The sequence below is a fragment of the Xenopus tropicalis genome, chromosome 5 (assembly GCF_000004195.4).
Source record: "Xenopus tropicalis strain Nigerian chromosome 5, UCB_Xtro_10.0, whole genome shotgun sequence".
In the NCBI taxonomy this organism is placed as follows: domain Eukaryota; kingdom Metazoa; phylum Chordata; class Amphibia; order Anura; family Pipidae; genus Xenopus; species Xenopus tropicalis.
In genome coordinates, this window is record NC_030681.2 from 142,738,103 (window position 1) to 142,760,620 (window position 22,518).

Sequence of the window (22,518 nt, forward strand, 5' to 3'; positions counted from 1 at the left end):
TATGGAAAAAGTTCCCAGGAGTGCAAATACGAGCTATAATTGGCTATTTGGTAGCCCCATATGTGGAATGGAAGCCTATAGAAGCCTCTGTTTGGCATTATACTGTACTTGTTTTTTATGCAACCAAAACTTGCCTCCTTACTAGAAATTTAAAAATAAGCACCTGCTTTGAGGCCACTGAGAGCAACATCCAAGGGGTTGGGGAGCAACATGTTGCTCACGAGTCACTGGTTGGGGATCACTGCTTTAAACTATCCCCTTAACTCCCAAGCTTCCCCATTTGTCAGTAAGGCTGTCAATCACATTATGGGTGTAACCAAGTGTGAACTGGTTGGAAAACTCCCTATTTGCCTGTGTTTTCAGCAGTCTATGGGGCTGATTCACAAAAGGCCAAAAAAAAGTTAGTGTTATTTTTAGCATGCTTTAAAAAACAGTATAATTTCTCATATTTTTAGTATTATCAATTGATTCACAAAAAGGCCACTTGTCTGACTTAAGAAGCGATTTTATTGTCGTTATTTTTTGCGCAATGCCATATTTTAAGCAATATTTTAAAGCAAGCAATATGCTTATGCGTGATTTCATGTGTGATTTCAAAATCAGCACATAATCCGGACTGCTTCAAGATGTAATAATCATGTGAGGAGCGTGGAAATCCTGACACAATACTCATGATATTAATCTTAGTGTCACACTTGGATATTCAGAGAATGGTAATTTTTGCGATTCCGGAAAATATGCTCTTTGTCTAGTGGCGGATTAAATGCCACATGGGTGCAATCTATGGCACCTAACACATTGGGGGATGGGGATGCCACCGACACAATAGAACTCTCTTTTTACAGTGTTCTAGTCTATTGATGGGAAACTTTATATACCATATATACTCGAGTATAAGTCGATCCGAATATAAGCCGAGGTCTGTAATTTTACCTAAGAAAACTGGAAAAACGTATCGACTCGAGTATAAGCCTAGGGTGGGAAATGCAGCCGCTACTGCTAAGTTTCAATAATCAAAATAAATACCAATAAAATTACATTAATTGAGGCATCAGTGGGGTATACTGTAGCTCTGTAAGTGGAGAAGAGGGTCAACAAAAACAACAGGCACAGGAGGGTCTGGTTGCGGGTGGCCTAATTTGCACACAAAGGACAGAGGGTGCTAGTCTGGAGGGACCCATGGCACCCGACTCCAGTATAAGCCGAGGGTGACTTTTTCAGCACATTTTGGGTGCTGAAAAACTAGGCTTATACTCAAGTATATACAGTAATTCCTGACACTGAACTTATTGCATCCAGGATCTGCCCAAGGCAGCGTGAAAATGTGGGCTGTGACACTCCACCATAGATCCCGCCAACTTTCTGAAAACTCGTGTTTCCGGAAAAATCGGAAACCTCTGCTTTTTTTGAAGCACAACAAATTTTGCTCTGCAAATTTTTACAGAAGTTTCACGAAACAATTCGCCAATGCCGAAATGCAGAAATTCGCTGCTAATCCATGCCTGCTGTAAAAATTCGCTCATCACTATATCTAACTAGGTTTTTGATTGGCTTTGGAAAACCTCATGTATACCTCCAGCCTGCAGAAGCCTCTGATTGGATGTAGCCCCAAAATTTTTTTAATCCCGCAGTATGAATTCCTAGGGGCAGATTTACTAATCTACGAATCCGAATCCCGAAAGGGAAAAAATCGTATTGGAAACAAAAATTTTGCGACTTTTTCGTAGCCGTTGCGATTTTTCATATTTGTCGCGACTTTTTCGTTGCTGCTGCGACTATATCGTATTTTGCGCGACTAATTTATCGCCGTCGCAATTTTTTCTTATTGAGTGATAGTAAACGGTGGAAAAACCAGTCCATTTTTTTCGAGCCGGCGACGAAAAAGTCGCGGAAAATATACGGAAAAGTCGCGACGCCGGCCAAAAAATCGCGGGACATACGAAAAAGTCGCAAAAATACCGATCATTATGAAAAAACACATTCGGACGCCTTTGGACCGTTTGTGGATTAGTAAATCTCCCCCCTAGTGTGCTCCCAACAACTCTTTAGAATGAATATTGAGGCTTTGGGATATAACCAGTCACTGGTTGTGGATTCATTTTCACTAGAATTTAAGATAAAATTAGTAGATGCTCTTAAATATTCAAGGGAAGCCATTTGGGACAAAGTGTATAATTGTATTAAAGTGCACCCTATAGAATCCAACTGACCATTGCTAACTAATGTTTTCCTCATATTGAAAATGAATTCCACCTTGGAACTTTGTGTGGTTACACAATTGCTTATAAAGTACAAAAGAGAATTCACTACAGAAGAATTACTGGAGTTTTCAGACGTTCTGTACACGAGCCCCCCGTGAGTTGCGCTTCATTTACCATTTGGACAGCCATGAAATAAATTTTTGATTGGACAACAAGTCTCTGACAAGACCGTGCAAGATTACATGAATATTTAGAATTTCATCATTTTTGTGTATTAGAAAAAACAATAGCTATACTAGTTTGGGAAGAATGTTTTCCCTGAGCAAGAAGCAGATGGCCAACAGATTTAGCGCATCATTTGTAAATAATTTCAAAACCTAGTTGTCTATTCCAAATTGGTTACTGGAATCTACATCTGCATTGTAATGTAATGTAATTGTTTCCATGTAACTGGAACGGGGCCCCGGGGTTTATGTTCACCTATAAAGCAAAGTCACTCTTAGATTAAATATTGTTGTTTCAAAAATGCCATCATTTTCGTTTTGGCAGAATTATTTCTAGCTAGTCATGAGAGCATATTAGCTAAGCCGTGCTTAATTCTAGATAATTATTTATACTGTTAGCAGCAACACTGATCCTTCTCATTGTCTTTTTTTGAAGTATGTTTTTAATCATTCCAATACATTTTTTTTAATTTTGGATACCAGTTATGATCACAATACAGATAAAATGATTATAGAGCAATTGGGATGAGCTTGAAATGAAATACAAATGGGGTTTATTAAAGGCTTGTAGTCTTCTATGCTATCCTCTGAAAAGCCCTTAGTTGCTGTCATAATGTTGTATAAGAACCAACGCAACATTGCTTGTGCTTGAGTGATGGCCCTAGATTGCTTATAAGCACAGGATGAAAGGTTATGGGATAACAGAGAAAGAAGAAGGTTGGTAGGGAACAACAGGGACAAAAATAATTGCAATGAGCTAGAAGCAGAGATTAATAAACTATAATCATTGGTTGGAGACCCAGTCTGCAAGAAAGTTATGTTGGGATCTGGGGTAAAATAGCTCCAACCTTTTACTCCATGTAGCCTTGGTTTTCATTTCCTACCAATTTCTTGTTTGTTCTATGATGTACACTAGTGGAGAAAGGTCCACAATTTAGAAAATTAAGCTCTAAAGTACATAGATTAATGTAGCACTGGGCAAAAGACGAGGTAATGAAATCCTGTTGGAGTTTGGGACTGTGGGAAACTGCTGGTATCTGTTGGAGAAGGCAACTTCTGGGAGGACTATCATAGGGGCTCAATTCTTAGTCTACTCTCTCCCGATGTTGCCTTCTGAATTTGTCAGGCAGATGAAACACCTTTTTCTACTGTAAGTTCTGGGCAGGACTATTACAGGGGCTTATTTTTTAAGGTGGCCATACACAAGAAGATAAATGCTGGTAAGTCGGTAGGTTATCAGCCCATGTATGGGACCCTCGGATAGGTCCGTCTGACAGATATCTGGCTGATAATTGGCTAGATGTTGATTGGGTAGGTCTAAAAATCCCATCAGGGTGAGCACATCAGCTTGTTGATGCAGGCTCCCATGTCCTGTAACCTGTCAATGTGATCCAATCGTTTGGCCCAATCTCACCCACCTCAAGGGGAAAGATCTACTTGTTTGGCAGACTCACCAAATAGGAGAATCTTTTAGTGTAAATCTTTTAGTGTATGGCCAGCTTTAGTCCTCACCTTCCTCACAATGGCTGCTGCCTTCTGTATTTGTTAGGCAGATAACACACCTACTCTATTGGAACTTCTGGGCAGGGCTATTACAGGAAATAACATCTTGACCTCCTTCTTCTTCAGGGACAGTAGCTCAAAAACGACATAATTACAGATTCTAGGCTCAGTTGTCCATAAAGATAGGTGATAAGGAGCAGACACTACTCAAATGTAAGTGTTACCTAATCACATGCAGCTTAGAAATGATGAATAAACTTATATGGTGGTGCAACTGGCCAATTAGTTAATAGTTGGCAATTGGCTGAACCCAGAATATAGATCAATAAGCTGCTGACTTGGTCACGAGTTGGTTTATTTAGATGAAGCAGGGTTTTACATATGAGCTGTTTATGCACAGGGTTGGACTGAGGGGGTGAAGGGCCACCCCAGGGGCCCTGCAGGTGCCCATGCCCATAGGGGGCGCCGCAAGGGTTTATGCAAAATATTTTTATAGAGACCTACATTGTTTGGGGGTATAGTTTTCCTTTACGCTTTAAACCCCCATTTTGTTAATGTGCCCCTATGTGTTCACCATATGAAGCCGATATAGATTCCTAAAACCTAGTGTCACCCAGTTACAGCCCCGGTTCCCATGAATACGCAGCATTATGCACTAAAGTGATGTGTTTATCAGGCAGAGAAATCACTGATGAAAGGGAGGGAAGGAAAGGCTATCTGTGTCTCAGATTCCAATTATAAACCAATTACATGCACTTCTGTTTGCAATGAGGCTTACTATTACTAACTACTGGAGTGCTAGCTGTTTTCATGTACCATTCCCCGACTTCCTTTCAGTAATCTGTCCCTAAAACCTTAATACCTAATCAGGAAGGCTTAGAGATTACTCACAAACTGCATTCAGACATGGAACATTCCATATTTAATTTTACTGTATTTAATACACATTTTCTGACAGTGTTATTTTTTTTTCTTTTTGCAGCTGAGGTTATATGGTAAAGCAATTATGGTTAAGTAAAGACCCCAAGGACACAGGAATGCATGTATATATAACTCCTTTAAATTACCCTGGCTATTTATTTAACTGCTGTTTGTACTGCATAGGCTCAAAATTACCCTACTAATTCTACCAGTCAATAGAAACTCTTGGCTCCCGCTGGCACTGGAGCAGTCTGTAGCACGGGGTGCCATGTGTAACAAATGGAAATATAAATGGAAGTATTTTAGGTAAATTTATTTGGCGCTAGAACAAAGCACGAGAATGAATTTCTCTCCGCAAATGACTAATTCTTAAAAGAAGTGAAAAGCTACTTCATTCCATGTAGTCCGAGCCTAACAGGCTATTCTATAGCAGAGGAACAGATATACAGGTATGGGATCCCTTATCCGGAAACCCATTATCCAGAAAGTTCCGAATTACAGAAAGGCCATCTCCCATAGACTCCATTATAAGCAAATAATTGTAATTTTTAAAAATGATTTCCTTTTTCTCTGTAATAATAAAACAGTACCTGTACTTGATCCCAACTAAGATATAATTACCCCTTATTGGGGGCAGAACAGCCCTATTGGGTTTATTTAATGGTTAAATGATTCCCTTTTCTCTGTAATAATAAAACAGTACCTGTACTTGATCCCAACTAAGATATAATTACCCCTTATTGGAGGCAAAACAAGCCTATTGGGTTTATCCAATATTCAAATGATTTTTAGCAGACATAAGGTATGGAGATCCAAATTACAGAAAGATCCCTTATCCGGAAACCCCCAGGTCCCAAGTATTCTGGATAATAGGTCCCATACCTGTAGTATGTTTTATCCTGACCCAAGTTACCTGTAGATAAAGGGGCAGCGTGCCTTGTGTGTCCTGGGAACCAAATTGTAAAATAAATGGTATTCCATCTGCGTTTTGCCTTTATACCAGCATTACTGTAGCTGAGCGCGCCATTGCTTTGCCACAGTTGTGTCTGATACATCAAAATGAGTGCAGGTGTGTGCACTTTTGGTGTTGGGCAAAAAAATGGTGTTATTGTTTAGGCACAAGTCTGCTGTGCATATTGAAGCAGCCTCAAGTGGGGACCTTGAAATTACTGCCACCTCCAGGGGCTAAATAGGCACAATTGTGCACATTTCTTCCGGGGCATATTTATTTATTATAGCTTATATGCCAGAATCACCAGTGATGTTGCCCATAGCAACCAATCAGCAATTAGATTTGAACAATCACCAACAAAAGCAAAAATCTGATTGGTTGCAATAGGCAACATCACTGGTGACGTTAGATTACACACTATAATAAATATGCCCCTTGGTTACCAGATTTCCCAAGTGAAATCCCAGGACAGGAAGGGCCCTGCCGAATGCTTTGCGTGTAACGCCCTTTATGCCATGCCCACTTTTTAGCCACTCCCCCATTGCTATACACCTGCTTAACATCACAGGCACATGTTTAATCTCAATATATTTCTTTTAGACCAGTGGTTCCCAACCTTCCTAATGCCGCAACCCTTTAATACAGTTCCTCATGTTGTGGTGACCCCCAACCATAAAATTATTCCTAAAACCATTGGAAATATGTGTTTTCCAATAGTCTTAGGCGACCCCTGTGAAAGGGTCGTTCCACCCCCAAAGGGGTCCCGACCCACAGGTTGAGAACTGCTGCTTTAGACAATAATTTTATACATATTCTTTTCTTCAGCAACGGAAAAGCTGGCTCAGGAAGTTTGGGGGACATAAGGGGGTCAGGTGAGAGAAGACCACTCCTTCCTTTCTCCTGTGTCCTGGAATAGCAGCTATTGGCTGGGAGGCAGCTCTGTTGCTAGGGGGAGAGCCGGGAAGAGCTTACAGAGGCAGGGATGCTTGCTGGGGTCAATTATTCACAGGGACAGGGAAACTAAAACAGACATCATATAAGATAATGGAGGGCACCTGACTGCAGGGGTTTGCTGCAATTAGTGTTTATTAGTGTGTTCCACTACAAAGCCCTTTTGCAATTGAACCAGATGACTTTAAAGAATAAGTAAACCTTTTTTTTCTATTACTCTAAACAACCTCCAGAATTACCTACCTTTGTCCCAGCATTCTCTCTGACCTGGTTCCTCAGTTAGAAGTTTTTCTTTGCTTCCTTGTGCAGAGTGAAGCCCCGCCCCCACTTCCTGTTCAGTTCTCTCTTCAATTCGACTACCTGTAGTTGACCTGGAGAGCCTTCTGGGCATGCCTGGAGGCAGCAGGAGCCAGTCTGTGCATTGGCAGGGTTTTTGTTTTTTTTTTTATGAGAGACCTGAACAGGAAGTGGGGGCGGAGCTTCACTCTGCATAAGGAAGCAAAGAAAAATGAACACCTTCTGACTGAGGAACCAGGTCAGAGACAATGCTGGGACAAAGGTAGGTAATTCTGGAGGCTGTTTAGAGTAATTTTACTGATAGAAAAAAAAAGGTTTACTTATTCTTTAATGAATGGTGTCAATTCACTCAACGACTGAAGAAGGAAAATGGAAGAAGGACTCAACCTTAGAAACTTGCTCCAAGTTCTAGGGTCAGTAACACCAAAATATGAAATGAATTCATTTTAAAAACTGTGTTCCTTTGCCCCGCGCTGCTATAAACATTCAGTCAGGAGAGGATGCCAGTAGCCAAAGAGCAACATATGCTCTAATCCTTTCAACTTCCAACTGTTGCCGCTAATTTTGTTTGCCTTTGCAGCCCTATAAACCACTCAGGGATCCGAGGAACGCTAACACATTGCAAACTTCACAATCGTTTTTGTTTCCTGTCTTAAAAAAAAATCTTGAAGTAGCGCAACGCAACATAATAGATCTTTGTTGTACAGTCCATTTATTTCGCAGTTCCAAGAACTGAGTTAAACTAATTGTTATACCCTTCTGACCATAGCTAATAAAGCAACTATGTTATTCTAACTTTTTTTACATCCATCACGCGGGATTGGAAACATGTGGCGTTATCTGTGTCATTTAAAACACAAGTTGCAGTTAATATGTTTGCATGGCTTTTAGGGAGCATTGGCTGATAAGTCGGTAAGATTTTAAGCAGATATAGTCATCTTTCTAAAAAAAAAAAAAACATAGAAGGAAATATTTTAAAAATGTATGCATTTGGAACGAAATCCAGTTGGAAAAAGCTTGAATTCACAAGCATGGTTTTCAAGGATCCACCCATGGCTGCGGCAATGGAAAACTAATCAGGAATCATTAAGTGGATCAGCAACTGCTGGGAAACTAACAGGAGCTTGGTGTGTGAAGATTGGCTGGGTCAGAATATCAACATATTTTATACCTATGGCCATTAAAGTGCCGTGCAAAGCTGAGCTGCTTCAATTACCAACAATATGGTTGCACTACTAGGGGTGTGATTGGTACAGCCCTTTGCTAGCGAGCGTCCAACAGCCAGACCAGTAAAAATCAAAGGAACCAAATTGGATTATGATCAGGAAAGGTAACAGGGTCCCTGGTTTCTATTAGGTTTTAATGAGTTACATAGTTACATAGGGTTGAAAAAAAACAAGAGTCCATCAAGTTCAACCCTTCCAAGTAAACCCAGCACCCCCAACCCACACCTACCAATCTATACACTTACATACATAAACTATATATATACAACCACTAATACTAACTGTAGATATTAGTATCACAATAGCCTTGGATACTATGCTTGTTCAAGAACTCATCATTTAGCGGAAGTCTGGTTAACAAGGAGACAGACACTAGGCAGGGTTAACCAGAAGCAAAGTCTAAAGTCAAGCCTATAATTCAGGTCAGACAGCATAGGTCAATACCGGAATATGGAAAGGTAGAAGGGGGACATTGACAGACAAGGAGACCCACCAGGGTGACCTACAAGAAGGCAAAGTCATTGGTGTCAGAGGACCTTCTAAGTTTGGATTTTGCATCATCCACATGGTTGTGACTTAGGGACAATGACATCACTGCCCATGTGACATAGATAGGTGGGAAAGTTATTGCGCTACAGAGTTGTGCAAGGAAAATTAACTGAGCAATATGTGTTCCATTCTCAAATAGCTTCCACAACCATGAGATCTAAAACAAGGGTTCTATTATAAGTGTTCTGTCTATATTTAAGAGGAGCATTTGGATTGGCAGAGTTTCCAAAGATCATTTGGAAAAATTACAATGATAAAAAATACCCTTTTTGTAGCATTTTCCAACATCTCATGCCAGGTGCCATATACAGCATAAATAATATTCACTGTAATAGGAAGCAGCAACAAGGGGTCAAGCCATTCAAATGGGCGTAGGCTGGAAATCTGAAGAATATGACAAGAAATAAGGTCTGACTCAACTGTGACATAGGAGATGGTCAGATACACATGTAGTCCAATATATGCTGCAACATAAAACAGAAAAGATAATCATAAAATAATAGGCCACTATAAGGTATCTTCAGGGGATTGTAGTGATTGGAAGCTTGTTGGAATACTCAGCTAATAGGTGTGTTGCCAGCCAGCATTGTATAATAACTATATAACTATATCATATAATCTCACAACATTGGATTTCCACATGCCCAGTTCTGCCCAGTGCTTGCGACAATTTTTGGATGCGCGACTATTCTTGCGACAACTTTTGGACGCGCTGCGAATCCATGCCTGGTGAAACATTTGGCCCATCACTAGTTGTTAAATTTTAGGTACAAACCCATGGCCTCAGAGTGGACAATCCTGTTCTAAGGTATCCATTTTGGCCAGAGGGGCAAAGAGAACAAAGTTACACATCCCTGGGCAATATTTTTTTATAAAACAAAGTCTATTAGTTGAAATTCATTTTGCTCATAAGTCAAACCGTGGAAAATGACCAAAACGAGGGTGTCGTGCTGTGTTCTTATCGAGTTTTTTTCAAGCAGCAATGCCCATTTTGGTGTGACTGTGGCCACTTTAACGTGACCGTGCCCACTTTGGCACAATTGTGCCTATTTTGATGCAACCACGCCCATTGTGACTCAACTGTGACTTTCTTCAATGCTCGGCAAATTTTTTTTGCTGCGAATTTTCGCAAAACGATTTGCCAATGGCGAAATGCGGGGATTCAATGTGAATCCATATCTGGTGAAAACATTCGCCCATCAATCCTGCATGTAACGACTTGCAAACTAATGGCACAGGGGGCAGATTGGACTCCCCTTTGCCAGCCCTTCCTTGAATTCCTACATTTTACTTGTTCAATGGCTCTATATTCACATTATTACATGTATAATTTTCTTCATACGTTACTTTCTTTTTGAATAAAATATTTTCGTCAGCTACTAAATACTATCCAGAATCTGAATTACACTGACCAGATGCTTACAGATGTCTGAATGTTGAAGCATTTACAAATCTAAGGTAATCTCTAATATAAGGTAAAAGCTTGTTCCAAATCCACAGACAAATTCCTTATATACTGAGACATGGGGATAAAACATAAGTGTGAATAGCCCCAAACCAAAACTATTTGAAATATCCATATTTTTTTAATCTTAAAGAGGCACTAAAGCCCTGAAAGGTATTTGCCTGAAATGTGTATTTGTTTTAGTCATTGCATCTGTTCTAAGGTTGCCAATATAAAATCTGCTCAAAATGACTACCATTTAATCTAGAAGCAGTACTTAACTAGAAGCAGTGTCAGATTGGACCTCCTTGGGCACTCCAAGGAGCCTGACGTATTTATTAACATTGGAGACAAAGCTGGTGACGGGTGATGTTGCCTATGGCAACCAATCAGCAATTAGGTTTGAACCGTCACCGACAAGTTAGAAAACCAAAGCAAAGTTCTAATATGTTGCTATGGGCCAGAGATGTTTGTCTCCAATGTTAATGAATACACCCCTTGACCCCAATCGACAATTAGATGTAGGTAAAGGTCAATGTTATAAGTGTTATATAGACCTATGTTGGAACCAACAAAATAGGCTTGATGGCAAATGCCATGTGTAGGCCCTACATGAAATTATCTGGGATTCCAGAAGGTCAGTCTCACTGGTTCTTCTAAAATCAAAAGAGGACTCCTCTATGTTTATTTAGTAACAAACCATGCAACATATCAGGGACAGGCCCCTTTGTCAGGTAGAACCGCTGAATGTTGAATTGTCCTGTTGTGCTGGCTTCATAATTTCAACCTCTACAAAAATAAACCCAAGGTCTTCTGCCTCTAATGCAATGCCCTGGGTCTGCAACATGTACAATGGTCTTGTATCTTGACTTTTCCCTGTGTACAGATGTTGGATCTATCATCCAGAAACTTGGTATGCAGAAAGCTGCAAATCACGACAATGAGAAGTAAGAAGGAGCCTTGTGGCTTGCTAGCCTGAGACACATAGGTAAGACTGAAGCCACATTGGGGCCACCATGAAGTCTTTGGCTGAATATTTATTGCTATTTTCATTCTGAGACCCATGTTTGTTAAACTGTAAGGCTCCTGTTTGTTCTAAATGATTGTAAAGTGCTAATTAACTTGCTGTGGCCTTTAGATTCTAGGCTTTCACCACTATTGAGTCATGTTGACTCACTATTGAGAATATTCACTATTGAGAAGTAGGAGGATTGGCATCACTAAACAACGCAGATTTTGTAAAAAAGAAAAAAAAACAGTTTTGACAAAGTAAGCTTCATATATAATTTTGTACATTTTTAAAAATATTTTGAGTAGAATTAAGGTGTAATTTTTTTGTCTAGGATTTTTTTTTCCCTTTAGGCGAATGGTTACATAGCAGGGCTACTTTTTGTAGTATTGCCCCTCCTCACTATGCTAGCTGCTTAGCTATCTTACCCACTGTTTCTTTCAGGATCTATTTTCTCCTTTTCTGTGATTTGTTTCATGGGGTTGGAAGCTCAGAGATATTAGTTGGACCCAAGGGAAGTAATAATGAGACTGAGCCATTGAATAAGGTGGTGCAAAGGCCGCAGCTTGCTTTATTTAATAACACACTTAACCAATTACAAACTAAACTGCGGTAAGTAACAATTTTGAAAAATTATTTTGGGACTAATCAGCCTCTGATAACCTCAGCAAGCTGTCTTAGCCAACTTATCAAACCAAAAATCTGCCATAACCAGACCAGAATTACTATGTCTACCATTTAGCTTTACTTATATATACAGTATATATAGGGTGGGAGGGACCAATAGCAAAAATAGGGGTGTTGCTGTATGGATTTTAAACCCTAGGATGACTCACCACCACTGTGCCACCAATGGCTTGCTCTCCCTAGCACTGCAACTACCCACTAACCAATAAGCCCCCCAGTGCAAATTAACTTGCTGTCGCCTTTAGATTCTTACCATACCGTTAACCTTGCTCACACCAACCACATGTGCAGGCGGTATTCACTCCCTGCACCCTACTATATATGAAAAGTATCTGCAAACAGGACATGTGCGCTGTAAAGTTCATAAATCAAGAATGCAGGCTTACACAGGCAGAACTTACTTTGATAAAAAGTCAATTAAATTGAGCTCAGGACTGGAGGTTAGGAGTAAAAAACTTGCTTCTCCAAGCAGAGTGCACAGCTATGGAAACCAGCACCACCATCTTTTTATTGGCTGCTAGACTGGAGGGTGTGTTTAGTAAACTGAGTTGAGAAGAACTGAGCATGCTCAGTAGTCAAGAGCCGAAGTCAGTTCCTAAGGGAGGGGGCTGATTAGGTTAAAGGCGGAGAAGGGAATACTGTAGCCTTCCTATTAACCTTTGAACAACCGGAATGGCAGATGTTTAAAGAGTTCAAAGAGGCTGTTCACTGATTACATTTTTTGTGGGAGGGTTTACATGTCCTTTACGTTTTCACAGAAAGAAATTGTGGCTGATTTCCATCTTTTACCACTAGAGAGCTTGATGAATGACTTGCTGGTGACTCTAATACCCAATTAAGTTAGAACCAGGCAGAACAGACGCTAACATTATTTGAAAAAAAATATTATATCTAATAAAGTCCATTTAAAAATGATTTGGGCAGCTGCTCTCTGGAGCGAGTATAAGGGGGCTATAGGGGGAACCTATCCATTTTATTTTCTGATTTAGGCCAACACAAACTTTCTTCTGTTTTCACAAAACCAAATCAAATAAAAAGAACAACAAACAAAACCAACCCTTTATACGTTTATACCCAGCAATATCCCTCCATATCTCCCGTGCTATTCCAGCCACTAATCATGCATCGGACTCTTCTCTCCAATAGAGCTGTCGTATAAGCTCAAGGCATGTGTTTCTGATTGTAATAAGATTATGGATACCAAAGGAATAAGAATGGAAATCACTACTGCCAAGATATGAAAGAAGGTTTGCATAGCACAATAATGTAAACCTGAACATTTGGACCCAATAAGTACACCAGAAAATTCTTCCATATTTTTTTTGAAAAGGGTAAATTTTCTGCACATTAAGTGGTCCCAATAAAAAATAATGATTCTCACTCATTTTATTGCCATAAATTATATTATTTTTTATAGTTTTCCCAAGGTTATGTGTCAAGCACCTGGCTTTAAAATTCTATAAACTGGTCGCTTCCATTGATGAAAGACCCACTATGCCTTTCTGTCGCCGGGCTGAAAGCTCTCACTCATACATTGAACTCTCGGGCCTTGTTAGAAAAGCAAAAAATAAACATCGCTCGCCATTGAGACGTTGCCTGTTTAACAAGGCAGCTTAAGCCGCCATTTTTGGTTTAAGCAACGCATTTCATTTCATGAAATCAGAAATATGATCTGATTAGTGATGAGCGAATCTGTCCCATTTCGGTTTGCGGAAAAAGCTGTAAACCTGGTATACAGTAAGATTTGCAAAACGACAAAAAATTTGCAAAACGACAGAAATGTTGCGAGACAGCAAAATGTTGCACATCAAAAAAATTGTGTGCGGATTTTACGCGTGCACATGACAATTTTCTTTGATGCTCGTCAATTTTTTTCCCTACGCAACATTTTTTTGGGATGTGGGCTAGTGATGTGCGGGCCGGCCCGATACCCGTGGGACCCGGGGGTTAACTCATGAGTTGGGCGGGTTTGTGCCAGCTTCAGCACATCACCTCTTCCGCTCGCCCTCCTTGCCCGCAACCTTACACTGCCGGCTTCCTCTTCCGGCTTCTCTATTTATAGGCAGTCACCTGGAAGCCCCACCCCTTTTGTGACATCATTGAGGGGAGGGGGGGCAAATAGAGGAAGGAAACCGGGTCGGGAAGCAAGGTCGGAAAAACCCCGGTGGGCCCCCAGTCCGACCCTGTCGGGAAGGGTTGAAGTTGGGAGCGGGCAGGTTAGGGTTGGGTGCGGGTGGAGGAAATCTCGACCCGCACATCACTGATAGAGATGTAGCGAACCTCACAAAAAAAGTTCGTGAACCCGTTCGCGAACTTCTGCCAAAAAGTGCAAACTTTTGTGAACTTTGCGAACCCCATAGACTTCAATGGCGAACTTTAAAACCTAGAAAAGGCATTTCTGGCCAGAAAACTGATTTTAAAGTTGTTTAAAGGGTGCCACGACCTGGACAGTGGCATGCAGGAGGGGGATCAAGGGCAAAAATTTCTCTGAAAAATATGTTGTTGACACAGTGTTGCGTTTTGTGCTGTAAAGGGCAGAAATCACACTACATTTCTAAACTTGTGTAATAAACTGCTTTTACAAGGACTATTGGGTTACAGCAGATGATCAGCAGGACAGATGTCCCCAGCAGCTACATACAGAGCAGTAGAAAGTAGATTACTAGTCAGCAAAGCTACCTAAACTGTCCCTCAAACCCCTGCACAGCTCTCTCCCTATGCTAACTCATCAAGCACACACAGACAGAATGTAAAATGGCTGCTGGGCTTCGGTTTATATATGGAAGGGAGTGGTCCGGGGGTGGTCCAGGAGGGAGAGCTGCCTGATTGGCTGCCATGTATCAGCTGGCTCTGGGGTGAGAGGTCAAAATTTGGCTCCAGCTAAGGCAAACCTAAAATTGCGAACATCGCTAAAAGTTCGCAAAATTGCGAACTTGCGAACACCCGATTTTCGTGCGAATTAGTTCGCCGACGAACAGTTCGCTACATCTCTAATCACTAATGTGGGCTACAATTTTTTGTTGCATGGCTAATTTTTCCACAACAAATTTTGTTGCCTGTTTCGTGCAACAATCCACCAATAACTAAACACGGAAATTCGCCGCGAATCTATGCCTGCTGAATTATTTGCCCATCACTAGATCTGATAAAAGTGAATGAAATGTCAAAAACATTATTATATAAGTAAGGGAACAAAATAGCAATGAGCGAATATTTTTGGCAAGTATGGATTAGCAGTGAAAATTCGCACTTTGCCAAAAAAGTTGCGGTTGTGCATTTTGCAAAATTTTCACTGATTCGTGAAACTTTCAGAAGTTTTTAAAACTTTTCGGCTCATCACTTGCCAAGAAAAGTACAGGTATGGGATCCCGGAAACCCATTTCCAGAAAGTTCTGAATTATGGAAAGACCATCTCCCATAGACTCCATACTTGATCCCAACTAAGATATAATTAATCCTTATTGGGGGCAGAACAGCCCTATTGGGTTTATTTCATGGTTAAATGATTCCCTTTTCTCTGTAATAATAAAACAGTACCTGTACTTGATCCCAACTAAGATATAATTACCCCTTATTGGGGGCAGAACAGCCCTATTGGGTTTATTTCATGGTTAAATGATTCCCTTTTCTCTGTAATAATAAAACAGTACCTGTACTTGATCCCAACTAAGATATAATTACCCCTTATTGGGGGCAGAACAGCCCTATTGGGTTTATTTCATGGTTAAATGATTCCCTTTTCTCTGTAATAATAAAACAGTACCTTGTACTAAATCCTAACTAAGAAATAATTAATCCTTATTTGAGGCAAAACAATCTTGGGTTGGGTTTATTCAATATTTAAATGATTTTTAGCAGACTTAAATTATGGGGATCCAAATTACGGAAAGATCCCTTATCTAGAAAACCTCATGTCCCTAGCATTCTGGATAACAGGTCCCATAGCTGTACCAGTATTACCCTTGTGTGTTGGAATGATGAATAACATAGATCTGCACTCAAATTGTCAATAAACAATATATGTATGTGTATAATTCTATATATATATAAACACAGACATCTTCCAACATTTGCAGCTGTAGCTATAAGCTATAAACATGAGAAAGGAGTTCATAACGTCTCTATATCTGTAAAAAAAAAAAAAATGCAATATGATTTTTAAGCTTTTCATACCTTTTGGGGATTGAAACCAAAGTAATCAAACGTTAAAAACTACATTTGGACTTGTTTAAACAATTCTCAAGAATATTCCTCTGCAAAGGAAGGGGAAAAGTTCACCGTTCCTATAAAAAAAAAGTTTCCAATAAACCACAAAGCATTTCTGCTACCAGTGAAAATGACTATTGGAATCAGTTGAAGGAGCAGATTATGAGTGGTTAGAAATGTAAATCGTTATGCCAGATTTCAGCCATTACACTGAATATGTTGTAAAGCAAAAAATGTGCTGTAATCCTAGATGCGTTTTTAAATGGGGAGTGCGGCCGAGCGGGCGTTGCATGGTGTAAGAGCTCGGAGCAGTTACAAGAATACATTTTTGACTTAGCCTTGCCCTTTGCAGATTTACGTGACAGTGTGACACTAACAGGCCACCATATTTATAGTTTTTGTTTTCCCATGGATTTTCTAATGGACTATACGTAATTCTTTTCTTTCCCCTCCCTCCAGCTATAAGGTCTTAAGGTGGCCATTCACATTAAGATCCGCTCCCTTGGCAAATTCGTCAAACGAGCGGATCTTCTCCCGATATCCCCACCTACGGGTTGGCGATATTGGGCGAATTTAGGCCCTGGGGCCAAACAATCAAATAAAACGATGGTAATGGGTGCAGTCGGTTCGGGGACTAGGGGAGATAGCTCTTAGTACAAGTGAGGGAATACAGGGGTAGGGGAGATAGCTCTTAGTACAAGTGAGGGAATACAGGGGTAGGGGAGATAGCTCTCAGTACAAGTGAGGGAATACAGGGGTATGGGGGATAGCTCTCAGTACAAGTGAGGGAATACAGGGTTATGGGAGATAGCTCTCAGTACAAGTGAGGGAATACAGGGGTAGGGGAGATAGCTCTTAGTACAAGTGAGGGAATACAGGGGTAGGGGAGATAGCTCTCAGTACAAGTGAGGGAATACAGGGGTATGGGGGATAGCTCTCAGTACAAGTGAGGGAATACAGGGTTATGGGAGATAGCTCTCAGTACAAGTGAGGGAATACAGGGGTAGGGGGGATAGCTCTCAGTACAAGTGAGGGAATACAGGGGTAGGGGGGATAGCTCTCAGTACAAGTGAGGGAATACAGGGGTAGGGGAGATAGCTCTCAGTACAAGTGAGGGAATACAGGGGTAGGTGGGATAGCTCTCAGTACAAGTGAGGGAATACAGGGGTAGGGGAGATAGCTCTCAGTACAAGTGAGGGAATACAGGGGTAGGGGAGATAGCTCTCAGTACAAGTGAGGGAATACAGGGGTAGGGGGGATAGCTCTCAGTACAAGTGAGGGAATACAGGGGTAGGGGAGATAGCTCTCAGTACAAGTGAGGGAATACAGGGGTATGGGAGATAGCTCTCAGTACAAGTGAGGGAATACAGGGGTAGGGGGGATAGCTCTCAGTACAAGTGAGGGAATACAGGGGTAGGGGAGATAGCTCTCAGTACAATTGAGGGAATACAGGGGTAGGGGAGATAGCTCTCAGTACAAGTGAGGGAATACAGGGGTAGGGGAGATAGCTCTCAGTACAAGTGAGGGAATACAGGGGTAGGGAGATAGCTCTCAGTACAAGTGAGGGAATACAGGGGTAGGGGAGATAGCTCTCAGTACAAGTGAGGGAATACAGGGGTAGGGGAGATAGCTCTCAGTACAAGTGAGGGAATACAGGGTTATGGGAGATAGCTCTTAGTACAAGTTGATCCAGGGACTGGTCCGATTGCCATCTTGGAGTCAGGAAGGAATTTTTCCCCTCTGCGGCAAATTAGAGAGGCTTCAGATTGGGTTTTTGCCTTCCTCTGGATCAACTAGCACTTAGGCAGGTTATATATAGGCATTATGGTTGAACTTGATGGATGTAACCTAACTTACTATGTTGCTATGTAAGTCCTGCACACATGAGCAGATATATTTGTCGAGAGCCTCCTAGATTTAAGCCCCTTCACCCCAGTCTCTGCCAGGAACAGGTCTGCTTTTCTGGGACTGGGCCACCAGGATACTAGGAAAACTCCCAGTGGGCTCAGGTGCCAGTGGGCCCTATTGCTTCTAACTATTTGGCTTATTGCATGGTCATTCCTTGTTTCTGTATGGGGAAAAGAGATGTAAGGATAGAGAGAAGAGACTTGGATAATAAAGAGGTTGAATAATAATAGTTTAGAAAGTGGGCCTATGGTCCAAGGTTTTTGGTGGGCCCCTGGCATCTCAGTCCAACACTGTCTGCTTCCCACTGTCAGTAAGGGATGGGGCTATGACATACGTATCAAAGATGGCCTTAAATCTCTTCAGATTAGGTTTGGCATCTCTACATGAGCAATACATTGTAGTTCACACACCAACCAATATCTCATGTTGCATCCCCATGTAAACCACATGGGGGAGTTATATATTGAATATTAGAACTGTAACGCATAACAGCGCTATAGTGGGACTTAATGTTGTACATTTCTCTACTGATGGATCTGCAAAGATTCTTGTAGCACGTGTGTACACCTACATTAAACATTAGTGGTTGGATATTTTTAATATATATAAATAAATATGTATATATATATATATATACTGTATATATATATATATAAATATAAATATATATATATGGTATTTGTGTGCATTAAGCCACATGCATCTCTTGTGTTAAGTAGTAACCACAAATTTGTATTCAGCAGAGGAAGGGGCCCCTTTACTTTTATGTTATTATGGGCTGTGGGTATTTTAGGCATCTCCCAATTTATTCATGTTTTTATTTTATTATATTTTGAGACTGTTGAGAAGTGACTGGGGAAACAGGGGAGTTAATTGATGTTATTGTTTACATGTATACTTCTTTTCCAATTTATGACCATTCACTAGCATATCCCTGCATGTGTGTTAATTCAATTTGGCAGAGGGAAGGTTTGTATTTATTTTAGGGTAACTAGAAACGACTTTCGGCTACAGTTGGTTTAGGAGACGGAAGGCCTGTTTTTCAAAATTTGAATTTGTGTAACTTTAGAGTTTTTCGTTTCTACCATGAATTAAAAGCATGAATGTTTACTGATTTATTTAAAGATCAGAATAAAAAAAAAGCACGAATGAATAAAAATACAGAATAAATACAAATAATATGAAAATATAGAAATCCTAGTTTTTGTAAGAATTTTTGTGTGATTACAAAAAAATCCCCAAAACGGCTTTTCATTGACTTCCATTGACTTCTACATGACTTTTTGATGGCGTACATTTGTATCAGTTTTTACACTTGATAAATTATCTAAATATACAATTTTTAGCACTAAAAAGTTTGATTTGGAGACAAAAATAATGCAAATGTTAATAAACCAGCCCTTGGTGTTCTGTGTATTAGTTTTTGGTTATGCGCCCCTGTTTGTAAGTAGGGTTGCCACCTTTTTCTAATCGTAATACCAGCCTTCTGGTGGGGGGGGGGGGCAGTCTGTGATTTGATTTGGTGGCAGGGACATAAGGGGCAGGGAAATGGGTGGGCTGGGAAGAGAATAGGCAAATGGGGCTAGTAAATGGGCAAACTGAGCAGGGAAATAGGTGGAGCAGAAGTGGCCAGGGTCCGACTAGTGAGTGCAGGGACCACCGGGGCTGCCGGCCGCGTCCCCTGCACCCCCTAACCCCCCACAGGGGCCCATGCTCAGGGGAGGAACACCGTTGGCTGGGGGAGCACTGGCATGGGTTGGGTCTGGGACGCCGGGGCCCACTAGGGCCAGGGCCTGTGATTATAAAGGCTGTGAGGTGAGGGAAGGGAGGGATTTATAGGGTATAAATTAACCAGCGAGTGTATTCGTAATGGCTTGTGATTTACTGGCTAGGCTGGTTAAATACATGCCAGGTGGCAACTCTATCTGTAAGCCCAAATAAACCCAAGTACAAAATGATCCCCACCTCCAAGTCAGATACCTGTTGCAAAGGAGTAATGCACATTACTGATGTCTCTTTTGGATGTCAGAACAGCTACCAAATGCTCCAATTGCATCTGCAGTTGCTGAAATAACTTCTATAATCATTGGCACATAATATGTAAAGTTGTGTGCGGGGGAGGGGATCATTTATAACCTTTCAACTATAGAAACATACTTGTTGCCTTTTTGTCACACAAAGGGTTAATGCTGGTTAGTGTATCTCTCCCGGGATCGGTTTCACTCTGCAGAGACAGCTATAAAAGTTTCATTCTATTAAGCAGAAAACTCATATTTGCATGGTCTCGGCTCCTAATGGATTACAGGAAATGCAAACAGCGAGTATTTAAACTGAGTCTGGCCCCGGCGCACAAGCGCTTCAGTATTACACGGAAAGGGCATTAAATCAGTTGATTAGAAAGAGATGGGAGAGTCCACCCAACAATTCCACGTCTCCATGTAAAACTAATATGTTATCATTTAGAAATGTACTAAGCAAATATTTGAGCTGATTTTCAAGGATTCATTTAGTCGGGAATTTAGACTAATTCCACTGAATACGTCGGCCTCTATCAGGATTCGGTAACAGAGCTTATTTAAGGATTTTGGGTTTATTTGGAGTTGAACCAAAGCAAAGACCAAAGGTTCCATGTCGACTCCTTGTTCCATTTCATCTCCGCTGAAAGTTACGGCCGCGCAACTCATTAATAAGCCTGACTCTCTGGAAAAATGTGCAATAACTGAAACGGAGGCTGCGGCCTCTCCAGCAAAGAGCTTAATTAGATGGAAAGTCATTACGGATACTACTGGTTCTGTTTTGCCTAATAATCATTTCATCCGCGGCCCCCAATGTCACGTGTCTCGTGGTAACATTTTTTAATATACAGGCTGATTTACTGTTTATATACGAATTGGTGAAATTGGGGCTTAGCTCTAAATCTCCCAGCTGAGGGATTAAAAAAAACTTTAAAAGCAATGCCCTCCTTTATATGGTCCCATACCAATAAACCACTCAAGGTGAATTCGTTACAAACTGGGTCCACAAAAAGAAATATTGACTCTGACCCAATTATTATAGAATCATAGAATCCACAATTAGTTAAATTTGAAATATCTACAGGTATGGGACCTGTTATCCGGAATGCTCGGGACCTGGGGTTTTCTGGTATGTCTGCTAAAAATCATTTAAATATTGAATAAACTCAATAGGACTGTTCTGCCCCAATAAGGGGTAATTATATCTTAGTTGGGATCAAGTACAGGTACTGTTTTATTATTACAGAGAAAAGGGAATCATTTAACCATTAAATAAACCCAATAGGGCTGTTCTGCCCCCAATAAGGGGTAATTATATCTTAGTTGGGATCAAGTACAGGTACTGTTTTATTATTACAGAGAAAAGGGAATCATTTAACCATTAAATAAACCCAATAGGGCTGTTCTGCCCCAATAAGGGGTAATTATATCTTAGTTGGGATCAATACAAGGTTCTGTTTTATTATTACAGAGAAAAAGGGAATAATTTTTAAAAATTAGAATTATTTGCTTAAAATGGAGTCTATGGGAGATGGCCTTTCCGTAATTTGGAACTTTCTGGATAACGGGTTTCTGAATAAGGGATCACATACCTGTATATTCTTAATTTCTAATAATGTTTTTAAAATTATCTGTCAAAAATAAAATATTTAAAAAATATTAGTCTTTAAACTCAGGCAAATCACATATCCAATCTGGTTGGCCCAGTCCTACGCCTGATACATAGGATCTGAAGAGGGAGCTACAGCCCTGTCCGCACTTTAATCCTGCCCTGAATGAGTGCGCCGTAAACAATAAACCTCAACATTTCAGACAAATTATTTTATTGTATCATTTGGGGAAAACATGTTCCACTGTGTTGTTTTGACACATCCAATGATAAGCCAAGCACATTTCGCCGTCCAGCATACGGAGATAAAACAAAAAGAACGCACATCATTTTTGTCAGCAAATATTTTATATTGTAACTTTTACTCCAGCTAAAAATATTTTGCTTTCTTGTTACCCTAGAGTATATCTGTCTGATTTATTTTGTGCTGAACTAAAGGAAATGATTCAGGGGATGAAAATGGAAGGATAGATTTTAATGCCAAGATCCCTCTTTTTGTTTTAACATGCTGTTTATGTGTCGGGATACTTTACTGTTCATTCCAATGAAAGAGCAGAAGAGCCATTTTTGTTAGGTCCGATAGCTCCTCCACAAAACATAGTTCAGCTAAAGTGCAAAGATAACATTTCCCTCTCCCCGGCGTGACCAAGGGAACACAAGCTGTTTATTGTATTAAAGAGATGATCCGGTTGGACATTGCAACGTTACAACACTCTTTGGCCTCCGCTTATGCTCAGTGTTGCTCTTCTGTTTGCATTTTCAGCTGACTGACCAATTTGTTCTTCTAGTGTTGACTTGTTGTGACTTGTTGTGACC